The sequence below is a fragment of the Pteropus alecto genome, unplaced genomic scaffold (genome assembly GCF_000325575.1).
Source record: "Pteropus alecto unplaced genomic scaffold, ASM32557v1 scaffold95, whole genome shotgun sequence".
Lineage (NCBI taxonomy): Eukaryota > Metazoa > Chordata > Mammalia > Chiroptera > Pteropodidae > Pteropus > Pteropus alecto.
The window spans coordinates 19,434,052-19,455,850 of NW_006441071.1; the positions used below are offsets into that span (position 1 = coordinate 19,434,052).

Genomic DNA, 21,799 nt, shown 5'->3' on the forward strand with positions numbered 1-21,799 from the left:
TCATGGGGCAGGAAAAGTTGCTGCCAAGCGGGTCAGCGGGACACGGGGACTGCGTGCCTCACAGTAGTAGCAGATGGGCTTAGAGTTACTCAGCTCTGTGGAGGTGCAGTGCTCTGTGGCAGATTTTAGTTTCTGGAAAAGGAAGGGCCACCTCGAGGGCACCCGCTGTTCTCCTTCCATTAGCTAAAGATTGAAGAACGATAGTAGCCATTTGCAGCAACTGGCACGGGGCGATCCTGGCTCCTCACCTGTCAGCCCCAGGAAATGATGGCGTTTTACAAGCTTTCCACCGTGTGTCCCTGACTATGAATAAAAGACAGTGCTTCCTAGGGGCAGGTAGAGCGTGGGTAATGACACCTCTCTCAAGTCCCTGGCCCAGCTGTAGGAGCCTCTGTGCCTTTGATGTTATTGGGAATTGTGCCGTGTGTGTCTGTTTGGCTCCGTTAATGGAGAGCAACAATAACAACAGTATTAATAATAAAACCCAGATGTCAGCACAGACCCTCTGTTCTCTGTCTTCTCCAAGAATTTTTCATCTTCCCAGGGATTAGTGTCAGTTCAGGGCTGGCTCCTATTTCCTGCTTCTGGGAGAACTCATTCCATATTTCTAGCCTCTCATCTCCCATGCAAGTTCCCTTCTCTCTACCCCTTGCTGAACCAAATGCCATACTCGCCCCCTTTTCTTTGTATTGCATGAAAAAAAAATACCCTCATCGGGCATTTCTTTAATGCACATTCGAAGGCACAGATGGAGGTTTACATCCTAGCAGAGCCAACATCTTAAATGGAAAATGGAAAAAAAAAAAAAAATCCTCAGCTACCACAGTATTGCTTTTCTATTATCTTTTTTGCTCCCTCTTTTACTTCTGTAGCCTCCCCCTCAGAAATGGAAGTAAACCCACCCTATCCTCGAACTCTGAGGATTTTTCTGTATATCTGAAGACAAATGAATGTGCTCTTGCTCTGCTAAGACATCTTCTCTAGGTCTCTGTCTTCTTCGCCCACCAGTCTCTGCAATCAAAAGGGGGCAGGGCAGTGATTTATTTTCCCAGCGACATGAATTAGTTTCTCTCACTTTTCTTCCGGCTTGGAAGGCAGATTTGATTATGGTCAGTTTTGATTAAAAATGAATGTTTTTTTCTTTTCCTCCAATACTAGAATAATAATGTAACAGAGCATTATAAGGTACTGATTGTTCCCTGCTTCATAATCTTATCTATTATAACTAATATCTTCTTCCACCCCCAGAATTACACAAAGAGTGTAGCTAATACAGTGGACACAGAGCCTTGATAATAAAATGACTAAATTCTCCAAGGCCAAGGGCCTGGTTTTGGGCCAAGGGATTCCTAATCCTTGCCTTTCTACTGTGAGAAAGACCAAACTAGTGTCACAATTTTTAAACAGTGAACGATATTGAAAGGGGACTGGGAGAGAGGAAGGGGATGTCTTTTGGGAGAAAGCAGAATTCATATTGTGGAAACTGTTTCTTCCTACTCTTCTTTCCATGAGAGAGAAGGACTCTGGGCTTGTTCCTTTCCTTTTCCCATACATTTGGTGATGTCAGAGCCATTTGTTCCCTCCTCTCCTCTTAGTTAGGTGCCAACGATGATATCTTGTCTTAAAGTTGGACCAGAAGAGTGTTTAATACTAATTGGGCAAGGAGAAAGTGGTAGGACAGACATGGCTTAATCAGGAGAGAGAATGCACCTGAATTTCCCACCATTTTATTTGCAAAGACATTTGCTTTTCCTCCATTAGGTGGATGCCAAAGAAGATGGATGGGGCAAAAGCCCTTTTTGCAGTTATCTCCAAAAAGGGTTGACCAGTGGGTGAGTGGCTCCTACTTTCAAAATATCTTTAGGTTGAATTTGCCAAGGGAAGGGCTGGGGAAATGGGTGCAAGGGGGCCAAGTTGAAGCTGAATTTCCCAAAGCACAGACTATGAAGAGAAAGACCCCTTTAGGACCCTCCAAGGAACCAACGCATGTCCAGTACTTGGACATCTGCCATGTAGAAGAGACCAATGACCCTGCTGTGTTGGTGGTAGAGAAGCAGCAACAACCACCAGAAAGGAATGTCAGGATTGCTATAAGCAATTTTTGGTTCCTCAAGTAAGTCACCATTGCTCCCCTCCTCATCCATTGCCTGAAGTTTGGGGGGTAGCACAGATTGGAGCATTGGAGAGGAGACAGGGAGGAGGCAGTCATGATAAAGTAGGCCATGCCTTCAGTGACACACTGGAAACAGTTCATATGTGCTTATGAGACTAAGTTTAAATTTTTAGGAATCTTGCCAATTGTTCATTCAGTACCTTGTAGGAACTGTTCAGCCATGGTAGGAGTACTCAAAATAGCGCTCACGCACAGTGAAAATCAGAAAAATATTACAAATTGGGGCCTTTCGATTTCCTCTCCCATGGATAGCTGGTTCACCAGCATACCCCTGCCATCTTCCTCACCCCACAAGCAGGTGTACTTGGGGGGACAGCTAGAGCCTGAGGTGGTAACTTGTCTGACTTTTAATAACCAAAGCGGACTGAAAAATTTTAACTCTAGACAGAAATATAATTAGAAATCCTGCTCCCTAGCAAGAAAAGGGAGGTCAACAAAACAAAATTGTGTCAGTAATTAGGAAAACAAAATACCATTTTTCTGTTTTCACCACAATGTGTTACTATGCCTCTGTAGGAGAAGAAAAATAATTTCCCCTCTACCTTTCTGAGTTCTAGCTGAGACCCCTACAATAACAGGTTAACAAGAGAAAAGCAAACAGAATTTAATTAATTTGTATACCTTATGGGAGAGACTCAGGGAAAAAAATGAGTAATTTAAGCCCCTGAAATAGCTTAGAATTCAGTCTTAAATAGTATCTTAATAGGGAAAGGGAAGGGAAAATGTAGACCTCTTAGGGAAAAGTAAATGAGTTTTCGAAGAGGTGAATGGATCCATTAGATGGGAGTTATGATAGTTTGTGACAAAGTTTGTCTGGTGTAGTGTTAACTTCTAGCCTTCTCTCCTGGGATAAGAGTCAATCTTCTGTGGTTGATGAAACTCCCAAAAGGGGTATGGGACTTATGACAATTGAGTTCCTTTTAGAGGATATGACTTTAGGCAGATAAGGGGAGTACAGAGAAAGCCTCTCTTTGCATTTGCTGTTTCTCAAGTGCCTACAGATCAAAATAATCAATATACCAAAGTAGCATATTTTGGGGTGACATATTTTGCTACCCTTCACCTCTGTAATGGATTGAATTGTTTCCCTCTCCCCCAAAAGATGTGTTGAAGTCCTAACTCCAAGTACCTCAGAATGTGACCTTGTTGGAAATAAAATCTTTATAGAGGTTCCAAAATTAAAATGAGGTCATTAGGCCTTAATCCAATATGCCTGATATCTTTGTAAAAAGGGGACACTTGGACACAGAGAGAGACACATGCAGAGAGAGGATGCTATGAAGACATGCAGGGAGTAAATGGCCATATGACTGGAATAATGCATCTGTAAGGCAAGAAACCAAGGATTGCTGCCAACCACCAGAAGCTGGAAAAGACAAGAGAGGAATCTTCTTTAGAAACATCAGAGAAAGTATGAGCCTGCCAACACCTTGAATATGGACTTTTAGCCTCCAGAACTGTGAGACATTAAATTTGTATTGTTTTTATCCAGTTTTTGGTACTGAGTTATAGCAGCCCTAGGAAACTAATATAGCCTTTAAAATCCAATTACGATAATTGCTGTTTATTGATTATTTACAATGTGTGTGGTGTGTGCCAATACCGTGCATTATTTATATTACCTAAATTAATTCTTATGGAAGCCCAGCCAAGATGAGAAAACTTAGGCGTCCATTGGTCTTTGCAAAAGAGCATCACAGAAGTTTCAGAGGAAGGATGAGCCTCAGACATCTCACAATCAACAGGGAACTAACAATAGATTTTTCAAAGGGAGTTATTGTCATTCCATTCATTGCTCCAACTCACTTAAAAACTGGAAACCCCATCCATTGCTCCAACTCACTTAAAAACTGGAAATTTATCTTTTGGCCTAAAGGACATGGTAGTGGACAGGGACTTGATCAAGAGTAACCAAACAGATAAGATATTCTTAAACCATTTGTGCTTAATTCAAGGTGTTGTAACTCTTAAGCTCTTAAGAGTTGAGTGCTCCAGGGAAAGAACTGGCTTAGATAGCTGGCTGGGTCTCCCAGCGACCCTGGTAAAAGGCTTCGGGCTGAACAATTTAGCAAGAATAAAATACCAGGGACGCAGAGCAGAGCCAAGTTGAGAAGCGAAAGTATTCTAAAATGAGGGTCTGAGAGGTAGTGAAATGGTAGCAAGGCTGTGGTTGGTTGTGGATGAACAAGTAATTACCATGATCCTGGAGCCAGGAGGATGACTCAGTATTTCCAACAAATGCAGGGCCAGCTGCTTCTAAACTGCTACACCCAGCTTATTTTTCAGATTCAATTTAAGTCTTGAACCTCATGACTTAGGGTCTGGGGTAAAAATTAGGGGTATCAACCCCATATCAACTGAAAGGGTAACTTTGGGTGTCAGAATATCTTAAATAAAATGAGAGTTTTAGTGGGCGCTGGAAGATGGTGGCAACAGATAGGCTGTTCTGTCTTGGAAAGTGTGTCTACTAGAGTGAGGAGGATACTGGAACCTTGGAAATGGTGGCGCTTTGTCTCAAATGTAAAGATTTTGGTCTTTATATGGGTGGAGAGAGACTCCAGATGACTGCAGTATTTTCCTGGCTTATGCATAAATCTCACATTTTAGATTCATGGAAAGTCTTTATTCACTATGTATCTCTTTAGTGCTGAGCTCCACACCAACTGCTGGGGACACAAAAATAAAAATACACTTTGTGCTGTCAGTAAAAGTTAGATAAATGTCTTGTTGAGAGACAGACATTCAGACAACAATTATATGCGATGTAAAAATTAGTACTAGAGATCAGTACACAATACTCAGGGAGCTTTGAGTGAGGAGGGACCAACTCCCCAGTGGAGGGGAGTGGGCTGTCGGGAAGGCTCCAAGGAAGAAATAATTTTAGGATTGGGGTCCATGAAATAGGTCGACAGGTCCCAGATTACAAAGGCGCTCATGTGCCAGGCTTAAGGGGGCCATTTAAGTCTTTTAAGTTGTGTGGTGACATGATTAAATGTGTGCTTTAGAAAAATCGCTATTGCAGCAGGGTGAGGATGAAGTGACAAAATATGTACTTTGGTTTACTTTGTTCTAAATGGCAATTTTACCCTTAACTGTGCACACACCTTATCAACTATATTCAAGTAACAAAATACACAGATTTAGGAATCCTGTGTTACGCACCTGTATCTAGCTTTGCCACTGATGCAGCATATGCCTATGCTCCAATCTTATGGTTGTACAATACTGTTTATAAGAATGGTTAAGACTAATGATTACTATGCTGTGTTTGAATGTACAACACTGTAGGTTCTCCTTTAAATAAGTTTTTTCATTGTATCTTTGGCTTTATAAAATACATTAATAGAATTTAATAGTAGATCGCTTGGAACATGTTGTATGGTATGAAGTATTCTGTCCAGCAAAGTCAAAAATCCAATGGTAAGTTATCCTACAGAAATCCTACTGTTCTCAAGCCATTGGTGGAATTCTTTTTCTAGTCAATTAGAAAAAAATAAAATCATGAATTCTTAAGCATTTAAATAAGCACACACGCACACGCAAAAAACTCTGAAGTCCTTAGTGATTAATCCAATTATAGCTTATTTTCTGTTTTATCCTTGTTGAACAAACTCAAAGAGTCTGGAGGCTTTGGCTAGAAATAAATGATAAAGATTTAGTTAAGGGTCTTAGGGTTTGCAAACTATAAAGACAATAAGGCAATACCCAGAATGTTCTGAAAGGAAAAAAAAAGTTAAGAGGTCTTACAGTAAAAAGTACATTCTTGAGAAGAATCAGTCCTGCATTCTTAGCCTGTGGGTTGGTTCGAGATGGTAATCTTCTAGATGACCGGAGGTCTGGAGAGTGGATATCGGGTCATCTAGATACGTGAACATTCTTTCCTCAGTCCTTCAGGGGGCAATCAGAGGGAGTCATCTGGAGGTCTGTTGTATATTCAGGCATTGAGGCAGGAGTGGAAAGTTGAAGAGTTTAGGTTCCCAGGTGAGTTAACACAGGAATAGAATCATTCCCTCATACCTCAATCTACTGGATTTTACTAATTTAGCAGCTTGACTCTAGTGGCACCATTTTATTTCTTTATTCTGTTTTTCACCCTATATTCTGTAAGCATGGTCCTCAAATTTCAATGTCTGTCAGAATCACCTGCAGGGCTTGTTAAAACAGAGTACTGGGTCCTACCCCCAGAGTTTCTAATTCAATTGGTCTGAGGTGAGGCCTGATAATTTGTATTTCTGACAAGTTACCAGGTGATGCTGCTGCTGGTCCAGGGACCACACATTGTTCTGAAATAATAATGGCTAATTTTTACTGGGTACTTTCTATCTTCCACTGTGTTCTGAATATTTTACTTGTATTAATTTATTCAAACTTCACGGTGACTCTAGGATGCAGACATTTTTAATATCGCGTTGAAGGGTACCACCCCAAAATGTGCCTCTTAGACATAAGGATTATTTTGAGAAACAGCAGACACAAGAGAAACTCTGAAAACAGAGTAGAAAAGTACCCTTTTGTAAGGGAAATTTACATTTCTAAAGGCACTCTCCCTTTGTAAGGGTGTTTTCCTTTCTGTACTAGGAAGAGAAGCATGACTCCAAATCACAAGAAACTCATCACTGGAGAAGGCACCAGACTTAAATCTGCATAACAACCTTACCCTTGTTCCATAAATTTTTCCTGGCAACCTTCCCATAACTGGCCTCCTCCCACTTTTCTTTCTGTTGTCTTTAGCTGATGATGATATTTCAGTGGGAGTTCTAAGCCTCCCCAAGAGTTACTCATTTTCCCTTGTTATCTCCAATGTATAAATGAGGTATACATGTTAACAAACTTCTATTTGTTTTTCTCTTAGTAATCTGTCTTTTATTACAAGGATTTTTTCTCTTCTATGACATCATTATAAAAGAAGCTGAGACTTGAGAAAGTAAGGTAACTCACTTGGCCAATAAATGATGGGTTAGGACTGAACTCAAAATTACACACGCTAGTGAATTGCTGTGATTTTCCTGTTGGTAAATTCCTCTCAAGTATGCCACCTATTCAGAAACTTTGGAAACTTAGGAACATTTTATTCGTGTGTTTTGGGACTAATATTGCCTTATTCTGATATAAACATTCTTTGTGAAAACATTCATATTTTTAGATAGAAATTTACTTCATCCCAATGAACATTTCTGACTATAGAAAAATTGCCATATCTGCTGACTCATAATAAAGATAAAGAGTATCTACTGTTTATTTTCTGGTTCTTTGTTTTGAGAGGTGATGGGAGGAAGAATAATTTGCCACCCATTATAGGTCATTTTATTTTCATTTTTTTCAATGGCATTTATAGTACTGTGTATGGAGGTGGTCGTGAGAGTTTTTAGATTATTTTTTCAATAGTACAGATGGCTCTGCTAAATATTTAAGTCATCTTGGGCAACAAGAGTATGATCCTGGCTCAAGGGAACTTGGTCATGTAAATCAATTTGTTTCAAGTGCTTAGGCCTGTGAACATCTAAAATGGACACATCCTTCACTAGCTTATTAACTCATTGCTGGAGTCACTGAAGGCCTAAGCTACAGCTTCATGCCTGACCACACGCCAGGGATTTTTTTATTGTTATTTTACTGGCTCTTTGCCTGTTCGCCTCTCTCGACCATAACCTTGTATGTACAGGTCTAGCAAATTCATATTCTCTCTCTCTCTCTCTCTCTTACACACACACACACACACACACACACACACACCTTTCATTGATATATTAGGTCAGAAAGAATTTTATGTTCTGAAGCTAAGCATAAAATATCTCTTCTGTTCATGGCAATGCCATGTTTAGTTTTAAAACTTTGATCTTAGAATATAATAAGAGAAAAGGCCATCATCACTCAGTAATAAAGCTTCCTATAATTATAATGTCACTGTCAAGAAGGAAACATTGATGCCCAATATGCTTCAGTTCAAATATACAATCCTAGAATATATGTGGCTGTGGAAGACAAAGGAAGAAGTAAATCGAGAGTGATAGCGAGATCTTTTGCTGCAGAGCGGATAAGGTCGATGAGATTTGGGGAAAAGGCTATCAAGTTTGGTGTCAAGGCAGTTTTAGTTAAGTGCTGAAACTCATGGGAAGCTGAGCAAACTGTGTTAGGCTCCTATTGTCTAATATTATGACATTGTGGTAGGTTCAGTAATTAGGGTACTTAAATTTTTTTCTATCAATGTTTAAAAGCTTGAAAACATGAGCAGAGCATCAGAGGGCAGGGAGGATTGGGGACATGTCTGGTACTTGAGGTTGAAGGTTTGAATGGTAGAAAAGGGTTTAAGGATTGCAGTTTGTTAGGAAGAGACAACATCGCTCTATCCAACAATGATATTTCATTTCAGAAAAGAGACAAATGAAGTCAGAATGCCAAATGAGGATTTAGGACAGGATTTTCAAACTGTTCTCAGTTTCAGCTTGGGTCAGGGGGTCAGATATAAGGCCAACCTGTGCTGATTTCAATACCTTCTCCCACTAACTATCACAGGAACTTTGCTTTGTTTAGTTTTAGATATTAGGGCTTTATTCTGGGCATCTCCTGTTTGTTCCCCAGGTCTACTCTCCACCTTTCTACGCTCTGCTCTGTGACTTGGGAGGCTGACTTATAAGGACCATTTCAGTGGGATGTCTTGCCCTCCTGCTTCTGGTTAGACTTGGCCACTGGGGAACACTAGTGTGAGATCAAAAGGTGGGAAGCTGTGAGGGAGGAATTAATCTTTCTAGCTCCCCTTCCTACAGGGTCATCTTGGTCCTCTTCCCCTTGTAATAACACTCGGCTTTCTTGGCCCTTTGATTTCTCTATACTCTGCCACACCTTTGAAAATGCCTACAAAAATTATTCTGCATATGCTTTACTTCCTCAAATTACCCAAGTTGAATGTACCATCTGGACCCTGTCTGACACAAGTTTTATGTAAGATTTCATTATAAAAACTTGTCATCACTGAAAAATGTTTGAAACCAGTAGACTAGGACAAGGGTTGGCACACATTTTTTTTTTTTTCTAAAGAGCCAGATAGTAAATATTTTTGGTTTTACGGGTCATACATTCTTGGTCATCACTACTCAACTCTGCAGTTTTAGTGAAAAGCAGCTGTAGACAGGTAAGTGAATGAGTGTGGTTCTGTCCCAGTTATACTTTATTTACAAAGATAGGCAATGGGTTTTTCGTTTGGCCTATGGGTTGTTGTTTATTGACCCCTGATCTAGGACAGACAGTCTTCTATTTAATCTTTGAGACTGGTTCCCAATCTGGGAAAATTTTGCCCCTATAACGTGATGTTTGGCAATGTTTGGAGACATTTTTGATTATCACAACTGGAGGAGAGGTATTACTGGCATCTACTGGGTTAGAGTCCAGGAATACTGCCAAATGTTCTGCAATGCACAGGGCAGCCTTCCACAACAAAGAATTATCCCGCTTAAAATATCAAATAGTGCTGAGGTTGAGAAATCCTGGTCTCAAAGATGTTAAGGAGATTGATTGTCAGTTTGTTCATCATGTCACTGTGACTTAGTGAAAAAAAAATCATAGAATTAATTTTATAGCAATTAGGATTGGTAGAATTGTTTTTTTTTTCCCTAGTCTAATTTTAACATCATTTTATAGTACTTAGAAAAGTGTGATGTGATGCATTTATTAGGGAATGTGATGGTTTCTTCATCAATTTATTTCACCCCTCAAATCATTAGTCATATTAATCTACCTTAACTTTTTTTGTTCTCTAAGTGTCTTTTGGATGGATAGTGAAAATGTTCATGCCTCTTTTAGCAGAATTATGTCTGTCTAGCATCCTGAAGCTGTGTCTTCCTAGATTTACTCATTAAGATAAAGGATTACCTAGTGAAAGAATCACATTTAGTCCAATAGAATAAATACGAATATGGTATAGGAATATGTGGTGAGTGCTTGATGGGGTGAGGGATGAATAGCTGAACGTGAGAAACATTAGAATACTGAAGTGGGGTGTGTTTTCTTTGTGCATGGTGTGTGGGTAGTGTGGCTAGTGTAGTTAGACAGGGTTAGTGAAGGTCTTGTTACCAGTCCAAAATCTGTGTGCCCAATGCTTCCAAATGCCAAAACTCAAAACGGCAGAGTGTGAAGTAAGGAAAGGTTTATTGACTGAGAAGTTGCCAACTGAGAAGATTGAAGCCCTAGTGGTGCCTCAAATCCATCTTAAGAAAGTATAGAGTTCAGGCTTCTTTTATGTAAAGGAAGGGGAAATGGGCAAAGCTATTTTTGTAAAACTCAAGCCACAAGCAAAATTCCTCTAATGATTAGCATGTCTATATACAAGAAAATGCAGGACTGAACAAGATGGAGTCAAAGAATAATAGAGCATTTTACTCTGTTACAATCCCAGGAGTTGGGAGAGACTGAGACATTTTATTAGTGGCAAAAGGGAGGAAAAATGACAGCTGGGAAAATGAATAGTTAGAAAAGTGCATTGGGGAATGTGCCTCTGAGCTAGTTCTTTTGATTATAATCTTCTGAGGCTCTGTGTTGAAGACTGGCTACCTTAACATTTCAGAAGGGGAAGGAGAGAAATGGATAGCTCCAACACGGGTTATTGTACTTTGAGTTTTAAATGAAACTGTATATTCCTAAAACCCTTGAACCAGAACAAAACTGTAGCATTTGTATTCCCTAAACTGAACTGATATTTTTTTTTTGACTAATGTTCTTGTTAATGACAGGAGACCATGTCTGCTTCTCCCCGCCTCCCCCCACCCCCAACACACATATTGTTAATTAGTGGATAAGCTGAAGAGCAAGGACACATGGAGGTCTGTGTCTGAGTGACATCATAATTTGATCAACTGAACAGCCTGGCAGTGGCCTTGAAGAGATGCTTAACTTTTGAAAATCACTCCTTTATTGCAACCAAAGCTATTAAGTTTAAAGGTCCATGAGGATGAGATAAATAGTCATAACGGCCTTTTAAAATTCATATACAGTGTGTTAAATAGATTTAATTGCTGTCAGTTAAATATGGTGATGTTAAAGCAATGTCCATACACTGGCAAAACTCAAATCATTGACTGCTTAATGGGGGACAAAAATTTGGAGAACAGTGCATTAAACATTACTTATATGTGATTTTGGAGTCCTTTTTGCAGGGTTTTCAAGGGAATAACTTGACTTCAGTGTGTTACAATGGAAAACAGCTCTGTAGCTGAGTCCATCCTACTTCAAATTAATTTTAGAGTTTATTTTTTTCTAGTGGACACTTTTATCATAATCTAACATAGATCGACAATCTCTGAAAGATCGTTTTAGAATAATTCTAATCCTGACTACCAGTGAAAGAAGTGCAGTCAAACCAAGTTTAGCCAATGTATTAAATACACAATCTAATCTTAATCCTAGCTAATATTATTTTCTATGTGCCAGGCAATAATCTATACAATTTACATGGATTACTGTTTTAATGCTCCTGACAAACTGGAGATAGGTGCAATTATTTTAACTCTCATTTTACAAATGAAAAAAAAAAAAAAAACTGAGGCAGGAAGAGGTTACATAATTGGCTCAAAATCCCACAGTAAGTGGTGATGTTGGAATTTGCACCCAGGCAATTTAATTTCACAGCCTACACTTAACCACTTTCTTATACTGCTTTCTTTTTCTGTATTTTTGGTGGTGAAAAGAGAAGATAATTTTGAAGGCATTCTTGTATGCTAGATCTTAAAAACCTAGATAATAAAACTGTCTTTAATACAAACAATGTTTTCTTGGGGAAATCACATAACTCGCATCAGTAAAGTGAGGGATTGTACTGAGTGGTTTTTAAAATGTCTTTTCAACACTACCATGGTGATTCTAAGATAGTGTGTAGATTTTTAAAAACCGGATCCTTCAATAAAATAGTCATCCCATTAAATTCTTTATGATAGACACTTCCCAAATTCTCAAAATAATTTTCCAGTTTTCTTTGACTTTATTGCTTGATGCTTAGATGGAATCAGAAACTCCACAGCAAAAAGGGAGAATGTTGCTTAAGCAATTTATTCATCATAAAAGGAATGTTTTGCTAGCATAGAAAATTCACAGAATTTTAGAACTGTAAAATCCCTAGCCATGATCTAATCCAGCCCTCTGTAATGTGAGGGGGCTGGATTAGATCATGGCTAGAGCCCTTTAAAGCCTTCCTCATCTGAAATCCAGAGAGGTTCAGGGACATGTCCAAATTCACAAGGCTAGTTAACAGTTGAGCTGCTCTACAATTATCTGGATTCAGATCCCAGATCTCTCTCTTCCAATGAATCACAACCATTTCTGCCTTCATTTCTCCAAGTCATGAAAAACCACTGGCCCATTTTAGTCTGGGTGGTTTAGTGGAAAAGGAATATCTGGGTTTGAATATCAGCTCTCTTCTTACTAGATATGAAACACTGGGGGAAGTTAAAATGAAAATATGCATGTATGTGTATATACATAGATATGTATATTCATATATATTTGTATATAATCAGGATTTATATGTAATGTTTATGATCATCAAACTAATCCTCAGAGCCTAGTACTGACATACAAAGGGGGTTACGTTAGTACTAAGTCATATGTTTGCAATTGTCAAATAAGAATATATGTGAACAGAAGTCAACCTAATTTGTAATTGAGGCCAAATGATGGAATGGGGCTGTTGTGCTGCAGTTTTCACAGTCATTTGAATAGAGTTCAGTGATGAAAGAATCAAACCATGAAAAGGGCCTAGAAGAATGAGTGAACCAAATTTCAAAGAACCTCTCCTCTCCTCCTCTCCCCAAATCACTACAATATTCATAATGAAAGGAATGGGTCTACTTTATAAAAGACATTATCATCCGTTGAGTAAATTAGTGTTGTTAAATTCAACATTATTAACATTATAGGTATGTTTGCTTTAGGTTTGTAAAGGTGTTTAGTTTCGTTATTATATAATAACTACTACTATCATAAGTAGTTTATATATCATTTTATATTATATATTTAAGTAATATAATATACAAAATTAAGTAAAATTTAGAGAGATAGAGGATTTTTTTTACTTTAAGAACTCTTCATACATTTTTTTCCTGGGCATGAAAAATTCTTGATAGTCTTGAATGATGACTCCTTTTAAGTGTCAGAGATTTTCTTAGACCCTCACTCGATGGCAGCTTGATGTTTCAGATACGTTAACTGAGATAATACCAAATGGTAAATTTGGTATGGTCTCACCAGGCATTTACATGTATTCTACAAAATGATAGTACATGAAAATAATTGCATGTGATGCTATTCACTACAGAATTATTTGTAAGAGCAAAAGAGTAGGAGAAACTCAAATGTACACCAATAGGGCCTGTGTGAACTCGTGATGTTATAACCATATAATGGAATATCGTGCAGCTAATAGAGGAATTAAGGACTATTCCTATGCACTTCCAGGAGTAATCTCCAGGATAGATTCTTAAATTAAACAGAAAGATAGAATCATAAGATAGAAAGATAGAAAGACATGAATTGTAAGCTATATTATTTATCTACAAAGAGTGTGTGTGTGTATACATATGTATATATACAAACATGTATTTATATAAATATAGATGTGTACACATAATGGTTAATATTATGTTGTGTCAACTTGGCTAGGGTACTGTTCCCAGTTGTTTGGTCAAATATTAGGCTGGATATTCCTGGGAAGGTAGTTTTGAGAACGGATTAACATTTAAGTTAGTAGACTTTGAGTAAAACAGATTACCCTCCATAATGGGTGTAGATCTCATCTGATCAGTTGAAGCCTTAAGGACAAACGCCAAGGTTTCCCAGAGAATAAAGAAAGGCTAATCATGCTCCTCCGAGTTGGCTTGCTTGGTAGCCTGAACCAAGGGGCCTGGGATTTCTCAGTACGGTCTAGAGACATTAGCTTAATCTTGGTAAATTGTAGAATACAAGTGAATTGTTCTGTCAAATGACACAATTAAGCAGATGATATAATGATGTAACTAAGACTAAAAGAATTTGGGAAAGAGATATGGAGATAATTTAGGTTAAATTGTTCTATTTGCTCTTCTCTGAAGTGTTTAATTTTTTCTACCTTTAGAAGAAGAACACAATTGACTATTAAATAATTGGCTGATTTAAGATATAAGGGCAGAACATATACAAAAGGTGCCTGGAATAATGATTGTACTGGAAAGCAGGGAATCTATGAAGACTCTAAGAGTTTATCAAAAGAATTTAGGAGCCACTTAAAAGGGCCTGTCATCTCCAGAGGTGCAATAATTTAAACATTAATAAGAATAACAATTCTTAATTCACAATGATATCACTGTAATTCTACCACAGATGTTCATAGTAGCATTGTTAAAAATGATGAAATATTAGAAAAAACCTAAACCTTCACAAATAACATGTACTCATATATAGGAATGTCATTTAAACCTTGTTGTAGAAAAGTAGTTAGGAAAATATAGTTTATAATACATCATTAAGTAAAACAAGTTGTAAAATATGCCTACAGTATATTTCAATTTGCTAAAAATAATATATATACAAATATGCATAGAAAGAAAATTGGATGAATACACAGTGAAATAGCCACTGTATCTGTGTGGCAGGATTACAGGCAATTTTATCTTCTCTTTATTTTTCAATTTTCTATAGTTAATATGCATAATTTTATAATTTTAATACACAAGATACTGTTTAACAAATATTTATTAAACTAAAAAATGCTTTTTTTTTTAAATGATAGCATATGAATGGAAAGATATTTTTCAGACTATAGATGATGCTTGCATTCAGAGATTTAATACCCTGTGTAGGAAAGTCCCGATCTAGTTCAACTTTTTTTTTTTTTTTCCATAGATGAGCAAAGAAGACCCCCAAAAAGTGAGATGACTAGGCTAAGGCCATCTTTACCAAGCAAAGGAAAGGAAAAAGTCAAAAGTAGAAAATGTGGTTATACTTTTAAAATTATATTTGCATCCTTTTGAAGTTACTGGATTTTCCATTTATGTGCACAAGCTTTGTGCTTATCTCCTACACCCAGAGAAAAGTGGCCCAGTTGGGTACAGGTAAATTTATCATGGACAGATACTAAGTGACTAAAAGATTGAGCTCTAAGAATCTAGTCTGGTCAGCATAGATTTATAGTGACTATGTTGCACCTCAAGAACTATTTTCAGTACATTGGTGTAACTAGCGGGCAATTCACCATTTTTAGAGAAATTTGGCCTTGGAGAATGGTCCTTCTCCAGAATATCCCACGTAATTCCCAAAGAGACTGATATCGTCAATCGACAATCCTGATGCAGCCAAGAAAAGTGCTTTGGCACAGTAGGGAGTATGTGGGTGTTTACAACTGGCATATTAAACTCATTTTCAGCTGACTTGAAGCATAAAGCAAAAATATTTGCAGGGGCAACAGAGTTTAATCAGCCACAGTTTGGAGCACAAAGAAGAGAAACACCCAAATGGAGAACAGGAAAGAAACCTCTATAGGGAAATGATCTATCTTATTAGTCTTGGATCTTCAAATTTATTGTATTAAAAAAAGGTGCAATTTAGAACATATTTGTTTTAGAATTGAACAAGAAAACTAGATAGAATGAAGTAAAATGCAGTTAAAAACTGAGAGAATAGGAGACCTGTCACATCTTTTGATTCGGGGTAGGATGATGGGCTCTTTTGCCAGATGGAGGAAGGCGAAAGAGTTCTTCACTAGTTTTCCCCCTTCTACCCTAACTTTGAATGCAGTGAGCATGACAGCTTTATTTTGCGCTAACTCTGTCTGATTTCCTACCTTATCAGATGTGAGTTCTGCTCTGATTTTCTTCGGATGTTGGCTGAACTGATGGTGCAAGGGAAAACAAAAATAAAAGTCTCAAAGAAAGCAAACTAGTGGTTGCCAGGGGCCGGGGAGGGCAGTATGGGAAGGGATTGCTAAATGGATAGAGTCTCCTTTTGGGGTGATGAAAATGTTCTGAAACTAGAGTATGGTGACAGTTGCAAAACATTGTGAATGTACTACATGCCACTGAATTTCACACTCAAATGCTTAAAACGGTGTATTTTGTGTTTTGCAAGTTTTACCATAATGAAAAAACAAAAGCCTCAAATGTACTGCATTGGGGAGAATGATATGAAGAAGAATGGGGAGGTGCTGGCAGGAAGGTGCTGAAGGAAGACATAGAGAGAATGAGGGCTATAAAGACTGAGCTAGAATCAATGGGACTTCTGCTTTGGACCTGAGTTCTGATTTTTTTTTTTTTGATTTGTCCATGTTTAGTTTTTTTCTTAACATTATTTCAGCTTCTAATTCAGTTCACCCAAGATTTACACACAAGTCATAAAAGAACTGTCTTAGAGTCTAATGTAGCTTGTAGATTTTTTCCCTAGCAATATGTTTTGTTTTATTTTATTATTTTATTTAATTTTATTTTGTATAAATGTCTTTAGGTGGGGTATACTTTCTCCAATTTTGTATGTCCCCATGGATTCCTATTATTTTGAATTATTCTTGCTTCATTAATTTATAATACATTCCTGGCCTGTGAAAGCATTTGTGTTTGCAGTCCCTGATTTTTAAGGAACTTAACACATGTGAAACACAATACTAAATATTGGAGCCTTTTTAGGATAAAGACAATGTAAATGTCTTATTACAACATAGGTAGGATAAGTACCCGGATGGTAATACAAATTAAGTGTATTGAGAACAAAGGCAATGCAAAGATCATACAATATCTGTTCCTTTCCAATTCTGCTCATTGCACTGAGATTTTATTGCAGTGAAAGCAGTTAAAAAAGACAAGTGGTATTTGTTAAGAAGCTGGGAAGAAATACCATCAAATCTGTAACTAATAGTCATCAGAGCGTAATACTTTACTGTAACACATTTTTGGTTGGGCATGAGGAGCATATTTACATCCTTAATGAAAACAATTTTGGCAAAATGAAATATATATATGCTTGGATTCTTAGCAATTTAACAACAGTGCTCTCGGGAAATAAGGCTACTATTTATCAACTCTTCCTGTATGACTTTCATGTGTTATTAACGACCTTAACAACAACCCTGCAAGTTAGTGTATCAGAGGAGAACCTTGACATTAGTGAGGAGACATCCTGAATATTTTCCAAGTCTTTAATTCCAAAATGTGCCCATGGCTCTTGGCTTCCGTGAATCACATTGCTTTCAAGAATTAGATGTTGTGGATATGCTCATATTTCATTTTAAAAAGTTTGTCCAACTATTAGAACTCTAGTTTTATCTCTGCTTTGATAGCCATTTTAATAAACAAACCAAAATAACCTTAGAGAAAGACTCCACAGAAAATAAAGTAGAGAACAGGAGCTAACTAAGTTGGGCAGTTAGCTAAGATCACTCACTGTCCTAAGGATTTGTTCCAGGACATCAACCTCCTAGAACAGCCTAGTTTGTGCTTATTCTTCATATATTTATATTCTACTGGAGGGAACATAAATTTGCGCAGCTTTATGGAGAAGTTTTATTATTATATATCTAAAGTTTTAAAAATGTTTGAATCTTTCGACTCAGTAATTCCACTTCTCAGAATTTAACCTAAGGAAAATAATTATAGGATATTTGTGAGGAATTATGTAAGTGTTCATAATAGTTTTAGTTATAACAATAAAAACTTGCAAGGTGCCAGTTATTAGTTTATTGTTTCTAAGCTCCAAATATACCCTTCTTTGCCTTGCTTTGTGCTACCGTAGCTGAATCCTATAAACATTTCTTTTGACAGCTGGCAGGATATTCAGTTTCATTAGTAGAGGGCACTGCAATGCAATAGTTACAAGAAAAAGCTTCTCTTCCAGGTCCCAGTCCTCCATATATATGCTATGAGAGTCCGGCAGTCTTATGGAGGATCCTGAGCTTCACCCTCAGGCCATTTCTCCCTATTAGCCACTTCTGAGCAGCTTCAGCCACTCCGTACCCACCAGCAATGGTGGGCCTCTTCTATTTACTAACTCTGGCCCAACCAGAAAAGGCAGATCACTCCTGCAAACCAGCTCCCACCCACCCATCCACACCCACCAGTGATGATGAGCTGCTTTTACAGACTAATGCCAGCTTGAGCCCTTAGCCAAGTTTCTTTGCTACTTCAGGCTCCCTGTGGTAGCCACACCTCCTTTGAAGAGGTTTGAATCTCGACCTTGGGGCCAGGAGGGCTTCTCCTGTCCACGGATCCTTTATTGTCTCTTTTCCTCAGCCTAGTAGGTAGTAGGAAAGGTAGTAGCTGCTCTTTTAATCTGTGATGTCTGGACCCTTTAGCACTCTCTTTTACCATTTTTGATAGTTAAGTTTTGAAGTATTAAATTTTCCCTGTTCAAATAACTATCATGGTTTCTATCTCTCAACTGGACCTTGACTGTTATAGAAGTTAAAAGCTTAACAATAAAGAACTAGTTAAATAAATGAGGATACATTCATATAATGGAACAAAATTGTTTCGATTATCAATTGTTTGCTTGGTGAGGTGACGCGGACCCTGGTTTGAGAAGGTCTTTTCTGCCTCATCCTTGTTGGCTCACACTTACTGTGATTGTCCTTTTGCTAGTGTCACTGGATACAGAAGTACCGATAGGTGCCTCAGTCTATTCCCGGGGTTTTAGACTTGCTCCTATTGTGCAGCAGTCCTAGCTTCTTAAGGAGCTCATGATCTTCAGCCCCTGCCAATATATTAATTTCTTTCTTTGCTTGCTGGTCCACTGGCTTGTGGAACCCAAAGTAACCAGTTGATAATTGCAGCTTTCAGTTCAGTGAGAACATTAATATGTTTCTTGATAGAAATATCTCTCTGTATAGGTGTCAATTCTATGTTTACCCCATATATATGCATCCTGGACCTATGCATTCTAGCTATTGGAGAGAAGGCCATGCATCAGTGATTAGTTTTGTGCATGTATCACATCCTGAAGAACAATGCCTAGCCCCACATGATTTTGTCTCCAAGATGGTGCTTTAACTGAGCCTTTAACAGTTTATTTCATCATTCTTGGAACTTCTGGGCTATTGGCTAAATGGTAAAACCAGTGACTCCTATGGTAACGAGCACATTATTGCTTTTCCTGCTGTAAAATGGTAACTTGGTTTTAGGTAATATTGTAAGGGACACCATATTGATGAATCTTTCTGTGATACTTGACACCTTGGATGGTGGTGCTGGTAGAAACACTGTAGGAAGAGAAGGCAAACACATATCCAGAGCATGTGTTGATTCTGGTAGGGCCAATTGCTATCTTCTGTAAGATAGATGGTTCTTATATAATTAATATTCTACCGGCTGGCTTAGCAAGTTTTCTTGAGGAATGGTACAATATCTAGGGCTTGGCATTAGGCTCTGCTGCTGACAGCTTGGGAATTCAATAGCAAAAGTATCCAGATCATCTTTTGTGAGCGGGAACCCAAATTGTTGGAAGATGCATAGCCTCTATTCAGTACTGTGGGAGCTGTTTATGGGCTTTTTGCATAGGCACTGGGATGCTTGAAAAGGGAGGCTAGCTAAGAGTTACAGGATGGATCATTCCATACATGTGGTTGTTGAGCGTCTTCTCTGTAGTGTATGCCCTTTGGCAGGCACCAATGTGAAATCTGCTTTGTATTCATTCCCATAGGTTCTTCCACATACCTCTCTTCCAGACTTTCTTTTCTCTGATCTCCACATATTTTTTTTTTCTTCCATTTTTCTGTCTAAATGGTCAAGATATTCACTACTGCTTAAAAGCTAGTGTGCATTTGAGGATCAGGTCTTTTCTTCCATATGAAGTGGACAACCAAGTGTGTTGCTCATTGTTTTGCCCACTAAGAAGATTTCCCTTTCCCTTTCTTCTTCGAGGCCATGTTAAGTGGGGATGTAATTGAATAGTAGTCTGTTTCTGGCTAGAGCTAGTAAATTACATCAACTCAATTATGCACCAAGACTGAACTATTTCCTCCATCATCGGTGGTTTGTAGGTAGCAGTTGCCTATGGACCATAGGGAGTAGCCAAATGTGGTGTTGCTGCCCACCTCCATCACTCACTCGCAGTGTGTTCTGACTATAGCACTTGTGTGTGGCTCAAGTGTATTTACCTTTCAAGACTAACTTTGTGAAGAATGAGATGACTGAACAGTGGTGAGGGTGACCTGGAGAGGAGGTAGTTAAATTCTGGGAACAGACGAGACTGAGTAGATATTGGTGAGAGGCATATAAGAGCAGAGTAGGTTATGAGTTTGATATTGGAAGTGAGGACTGTTGAATATGTTTGGGGGCATCTGAATAGAGATATTGTGGTGGTTTTAAAACACGTTTGCAAATTCTTTGACATTCTTTCAATTAAGAGGTGGAGTCTTTATCTCCCTCTTGAATCTGGATGGAGCTTTGTGACAATTTTGAAAAATAGAATGTGACAGAAATGATGCTATATGACATACAAGGCTAGTTTAGAGAAGACCATGCTAGCTTTTCTGTAGACACTTGTTCTGGGAGCTGTCAGTGCCCTTCGATCAAAGCCCACCAGGAACACACTTGTAGTTAAACAAGTTGGATTTATTACTTGTAGCAAAGGAAATCATGTATCATGAGAAACCATGGGAGTTTCAGTAAGAAGGTGTTAGAACCTAATATAGGTTTTTGGTTTTGGTTGAATAATTTAGGAAAAGGTTTAAAACAGCAGGGATTTGGTCTAGATTGAATGCTGTCAGAAAGTGAGGGTAATTCTATGGTTGAATAGTTTGTGGGTACCATAGCGACCTTATTTTTCTGTGTGCTTATACAAAATTATGAAATGGCCTTGTTTTATTTCATCTTATCTTGGTCACAGAGTAACTTTGTCTGAGGTTGGTCTCCCATGAGATTGTTTATGTCCAATAGGGAAATAACATGGCTTAGTTGTGGATGTCAGGTCAGTTCTAGACATAAGAACATCAGTTCTGAACATGAGTTCTTTTTCAGAGCTTTCAGTCATCATGTAAAAAGTCTGGTTACCCAGATGCCACCACACGGAGTGACCACATACATACATATAGAGAAAGATGGCCCAGAGTTCAAGTTTCCAGCTATTCCAGTCTTCCAACCTAGGTGACAGACATCTGAATTAAGAAGACCCTTAAGAGGAGTCTTTGTCTCACCACAACAGCATGAGAGCTTTGTATGCAGTGAGAACTGCCTAGCTAAGCCTAGTGGACCTCCAGATTCATAAATAAAATAAATAATTGTCATCGTTCAAGTCACTAGAGTGTTTTGTTGTATAATAATGGATAACTGTTATAGATGTCTGGTAGACAGTTGGCTCTATAGGTCTAGAGCTCAGGAGAGAAATCTGGAGAGTGGAGGTATAGATTAGGAAGTCAGCAGGGAGAAAGCACTTGAAGTCATTTGAATGGATGAAGTCACCAGAGAGATAATGCATATCGAGGGGGAAAAAAAGAACCTACAACGGCACCTTTAATAACAACATTGAAGGGATCAAGAAGAAAGAATTATTTTCAAGGAGACTGAGAGAAGTGGACAAGATGATTAGATGACAAGCAAGAGAGATTATTTCAAGGAAGTCAAGAACGAGAGTGTGCATAAAGAAGGCTTGTTCTCCAGACTCAAATGTAGTGGAGGGAGATCAAGTAAG

General features: G+C 38.2%; 1 protein-coding gene across 3 annotated transcripts in view; it reads left to right on the forward strand.

The window, feature by feature from the left end:
- TMC1 (transmembrane channel like 1) overlaps positions 1–21,799 on the forward strand; it is a 254,955-nt gene that overhangs the window by 102,922 nt on the left and 130,234 nt on the right. The window lies entirely within an intron of this gene.